Genomic DNA, 6,023 nt, shown 5'->3' on the forward strand with positions numbered 1-6,023 from the left:
TTGTCTGCAGCACAGAGAATGGTCACAGTCAGTCAAGTCACTTGGGCAACAGAGGCCAGAAGGGTTGAAGAGTTCCAGAAGGGCCCACAGGTGAGGATACCACTTTTTATTTGCTTCATGTTAATCCTCATGAAAAGCATAGATCATGAACAGCCTGTGTGCCCATGTGTTTTGGTGGGGGGAGGGTGCAATGCCAGAGGCACAACTCTTCTGAGTTAGGACTTTGAGCAATTTGTCACTAACTTTACAACTTCCACATGCCTCTGTTGTGAATGAGGAAAGGGAAGTGAGAAACACAGAGGAAGATGGGGAAGAAGAAAAGGTGGGAGGGGAAGAAAGAAGAGGAGCAGGAGGGCGACGAGGTGGGGAATCTGCTAACGATAGAATGGATGCTGCTACCCAGTGCTTGCAATGAGTAGAATTCAAAGAAGCAACAAGATAAAATAATTAATATAACCAAACAGGTTGGGATTCTGAAGTAATAATAACAACAAACAAAAAACCAAACAGGATCAATAAAATAATAAACATTTAAGATGCATCATTAGAACACAACATAATCAGGGATTTTATGTTTCAGCTTTTAAACTTCTAAATTAGACATTCAAAATAAAAATTCTCAAGGTTTCACCTATGAAATAAATTCATCCAAACGCAATTCAATTGAGTACTTTTAAATTGAATTTTGGGGGCTGTGTTGTTATTTCTTAAATATTGATTAAGAACACTTAACCTGAGATCTCCTTTCTCCAAGAATCTTAAATGCCCAATGTAGTATCTTTGACTACAAGAATAATTCTGCGAAAGAAAGGCCACAATAGCAAACGCAGAAGCATCTGAGGACACAGACACTTTTCGGGATGAAACAAGAGGGTATTTGGCTCTGCAGGAGTGTGTGTGCTATGACTTGATCCCAGGCCTTGCATTTGCTGGGCCAGCATTTCACCACTGAGCTACATGCACAGTGACATACAGATTAAGAAAAAATGGTCACCAACTGTTTCCCATCCTGTAACTATAACAAAAAGAAAGTAGCTTCCCCCATACTGGGCATATGTCCTTGGATGTCTTCTTCATCCAGTCACTGATTTCTGCAGATGTGAATAAGTACTCGTACACCCATTTTTAGAAGCATTGCCACTATAAGCCAAACCTGTCCTTTACAAACTGTAAGGTGGCTTATTTATTGCCTTGGTTTTTACAAGATAACCATCTTATTTGCATAACTACCATAGATATTAAATCTACTTACTTTTCCCTTGTCTATAAGAACAAAAATGGGAACTAAAGCTCTCATTGGCTAGAGCAGTCACTGTCTTCAAGAATCCCAATCTTCAATTTTGTTTTAACATGCTTTAAAATCTGAACAGCCTGCAAGCATAGCTTACATAAGGCTCAATGTATGTTCTTTCTGACACAGAGAATGAGGTGAGATTTTGATGGCCCAGGGAAATCTGAATGTGAGGCTTAAGTACAGAGTTTTACAAAGGGCAGTCCCTTGCTTCAAATTCTAGTCCTTGAAAGTCTAATTAACTTGAGTCACATCAGAACACTATTGAAAGCAGAAGCATTCCATTCTAAAAGCAAATCACATTCTAAAAGAGAATCACAGCCTGCTTCCTTGGCAGTTGTTGTAGCTACATCATATCCTTCTCACACCAACTATTCAAAATCATTATTCATTTAGGACACGTTGATTAGAGACTAGAGCTTCAGAGGTTTGAGGGGTCATGGCGTCACAATAATCTCAGAAAGCAGTGGAATGGTGGATGCAAGGGTCTGGCTGCAGGTAAGCCCTGTGTGACCCCAGTCTAAAACACATGCTGTGTTAGGGGGTCAGAAACAGTAAATACAGAGGTAGAAAAAAATACAAGGTTTGGCAAGAGATATGTAGATACAAGTTTAAGTTCTCCCTCCCTCCCTCCCTCCCTCCCTCCCTCCCTCCCTCCCTCCCTCCCTCTCTCTCTCTCTCTCTCTCTCTCTCTCTTTCTCTCTCTCTCTGTGTGTGTGTGTGTTGTTGTTGTTGTTGCTGCTGCTGCTGCTGCTGCTGTGAGGAAGGTAGTCAACTCAGTTGACCAGAGTGACCTTCAGGGATGTGAATTAGTTGTATATTAGACATCAGAGAAAGGAGAGCTGGACCCAGGCAGAGCACCTGGGAATTACTAGGAAAACAAGAAGATCCTTCAGCTAAGTCAGTTCTCCTAGAGAATCTCCTTCAGGCGTTAGTCAGGCAGGAGCGATGTCCTCAGCTTGGCTGTCCTAGAGTCTAAGGCAAATGCATGGCTATAAAGTCAGGAAAGAATGCTTCATTTTATTTGTTGACGTCTCTCTATCTCCTTCTGTTTGCGGGCGAATTGACCTCCAAGCTCAATTGGAGGCAAATGGGGCAGAATCAGCACACACCAGAATGCACAGAACAGGAAGACTCCTAAGCAGAAGGGAAGTGTGCAACCCTTCACACTCAGCAGAAAACCCTCCCCCATCGAGTGAGTTATTCAACTGTTGGCCTTCAGATGGGCAAAACGACGTGTGTCTAGACTCTGCACACAGTGCAGTGACCATGAAGGGCTACTGAAATCACAGCCCTTATGGACATTAACTAGAGCCAGTGTGACACTGCCTTTCTGGGGCTCCGTGTGGCACAGGGTGCTGTCCTTGGAGATTGAACACTGAAAGCATGGTTGCAGAAACTGTAAGACCAGGAATGCACCATATCTGATGAGAAGAGAGAGGAATAAGTTCTATAGTGCTGTTGCTATCTAGATCCATGGACTATTTGGGATAAAAATAAAAATGATCAAGTAAGTTTCTTAATGATTCCGTTAGCACAGGCATACCCTGTGCTAGAGACACAGAAAAGACTAAAGACTAGAAAAGAGTCTTTTGTTTTCACCAAAGCGTTTTCGTTTTCTTTTAAAGTCTGTTTAGAACACTTTTTGCAAAACAGTGCAACAGTGATTGGGCAAGAATTGGCATGTATTATTACAGCCTATCAGCAACCAGGTAAGAATTGGCATGCATTTTTATAGGGAAAGTATACATGAACCCCTATATCTTGTCTGTTTAAAATAATTAACTGCTACTTGGAAAGAGTTTTAACTTCAAAAGGATCAGTACTTAAAGAAAGGCTTTGCTATTACACCATAAGCTGTTGCACAGAAGAAAAACCACATTGGTTAATTACAGTCATTTGGGCAATTGCTTTTCATGAATGGATTTCTTTATGTAACAACTTTTGTGTGTTTGTATTGTGTGCAGGAAAAAGTAAGAAGAATAAACCTCTAGGACTCCTTGAATTGTTTTATGTAAGGACTATGACAAAAAAGTAACTCACCTTAGGCACAGAGAAAACTCAATTTATCTTCACAAAGACAAGGACTAGGGGTGAAGACAGTCTCTTCTACAGACTCTGACCTGGAGCTGGCTGTCTAAGCCAACCTTGATGACCTGAGTTAAACCTGATCCAAGCTCCAAGGCAAGGAAGGAAAGATGACAAACTCAGACATACAGAAAATATGTCAGGAGCTGCAAGGACGACTCGGAATGCAGGGTCCATTCCTAGCCCCCACATGGCTGCTCACAGCTATCTGTGACATCAGTTCCTCTTTCCTCCATGAGAACCCCCAACACACACAATGCACAGATATAGATGTAGTCAAAATACCCATACACATAGAATAAGTTAACTAATATAAAAAAATTCAAGAGAAAATATGTCAGAATGTGCCATACTTGAAATATTTGGGGAAACATTTACATCCCTAACAGAGATAATAGCACAAAGAAAAGAAAAGTACAATTCGTTGCTAAGCAAAAAGAGTGAGATTTGTTTTGAATTTATATTTGAATAAAAATAGAGATTTCTGATATATTATTAAATTGATTTACTTGGTGTGAATGTGTCTGTGCATGTATACATACATTCCACAGCATAGGGAGGATGGTAATAGTACCACTTGTAGCGGTCAGTCCTCTCCTTCTGTGACACAGGTCCAAAGGATGGAACTTAGTTCAGCAGACTTGGTTAGAGGTTTCTTTACCTGATGATTTATCTCACCAACTAGAACCTTAATTAACATTTTTGATAAAGAGAATGGCAAGTCTCTGTTGGATACACTCTTAGTGTTTGGTGGTAAGCAAAGCCAATAATGATTATTATACCCAAAGTAATGAGTCTCCAAATTAATGAATATATAAAGAATAATTTATAGGTTTGAATCTTCCTCCTCTTTGTTACACAAATGCCAAAGGAAAGAAACTGCTCAAAGCTCCCTAACTATGAAGAGTTTCTGCATGATCCTGAGAAATTTATAGACCCTTCCTAGAGTCAAACTTTGCTTCCCTCAGATAGAATCATCCCCCATTCTCCTTCTGTAGTGAAACGGTCCATAGAGAGTCATGACTTGACCGTTGTTTTGCTTTTAAAATATGGTACTAATGAGTGAAAGGCCACATATTTAATCTCTGGGTGGGCTACTTAACTCTGTTATGTTACATGACCACACACTTTATCTTAACCAAGGACTTGGATCTAGCAAAATATCAATTTGGTTCAAATTTATTTCAGAAAATATTCCAGTGCTCTCGTTTTATTCTGGGTCAGTGGTTTTCAAAAGTATAGGTTTGGTTTCTGTTCAGAACTTCTCACTAGGCTATAAACAACTGAAAATTGTTAGCATTACTTCTTTGTAAATGATCTAAAGTTCAGTTCAGGGTTCATTTAACCAGGAATCTGTTTCAACTTTGAGCATAAGTTGAGTTTATAGTTGGCTACAACTCAATTCTCAGGTTCCAAACTTACCCCAGACATCTCAGGGATGTACACTCTATAACTGTCCCAATAGCACCACCAACTGAGGACTGTTGACTGAGATTTCTGTCCTGCCCAATCTCATAGCCATTCAGTGCCAAATAAACACACAGAGGCCTGCATTAGTTATAAACTGATTGGCCTATTAGCTCAGGCTTCTTATTAACTCTTTTAATTTTTATTAACCCATAATTCTTGTCTGTGTTAGTCATGTAGCTTGATACCTTTTATCAGTGAGGCATTTTCATCTTGCCTCTTCTGTGTCTGGGTGACAAGTGCAGACTGACTCTTTCCTTTTCCCAGAATTCTCCTGTTCTCACTGTCCCACCTATTCTTCCTGCCTGGTCACCCTGCCTATACTTCCTGCCTGGCTACTGGCCTATCAGCATTATATTAAAATACAAAGAACAAATCTTTACAGGATAGAAGACCATTGTCCCACAGCAGAGGACCAAGTAAGTGTTCAAATCCACAAGACTGTGCAGGGCATTTCTCTTTCAAACCCAGCACACTGGGAAGTTACCATGGAACACAAACAGAACATTTAGGAAGCAAAGCTTGTTAAAAGAAGTATGCCACTGAGCATGGGATTTGAGAGTTTATAACTTGGCTTCACTTCTTATTCTCTCTCTGTTTCCTTTGTGTAGATGAAATATGATCAACGAGATCCCTCTCCTGCTCCAGCCACCATGCCTTCTCTGTCATTTCTTCTCCTTCACCACCATGGACTCCATCCCTCGGGAACTGTGAGCCAGAATGAACTGTTTCCCCCTTAAGTTGTTTGTTCTTGGGGTATTTTTTTTATCACAGCCACATGAGAGAAAAACTAACACAGATATAAGTGTCTGACTAAATTTAATTGGTAGAGACTAAAGGATAAGCAAAGACATCCCCCAAACAGGGAAGAGCGTGGATAGAAAGAGGGACAGAAGGAGCCGCTGTGATTTCCAATAGGTAACAACTGAGTGACTTTCCCTATGGTCTCCCAGTCTCTACCAGAAAATCAGAACTACTACAAAGACACACTCATTATGCTGATTGGATTTTAAATTGAATAAGGAGGGAAACAGAGAGATCCTCTGGATTTTTAAGAGAGAAAAATCTGATGATTCGTATTAAGAATGATGTCCTTGCAAATGTGTGTAGGCTTAGGTATGGGGATTTGACCAGAAGATGTCTGAAGAGCCAGTGATGGTTAGAAGCCAAATAATCT

Source organism: Myodes glareolus, chromosome 5 (assembly GCF_982192425.1).
Source record: "Myodes glareolus chromosome 5, mMyoGla1.1, whole genome shotgun sequence".
In the NCBI taxonomy this organism is placed as follows: Eukaryota; Metazoa; Chordata; class Mammalia; order Rodentia; family Cricetidae; genus Myodes; species Myodes glareolus.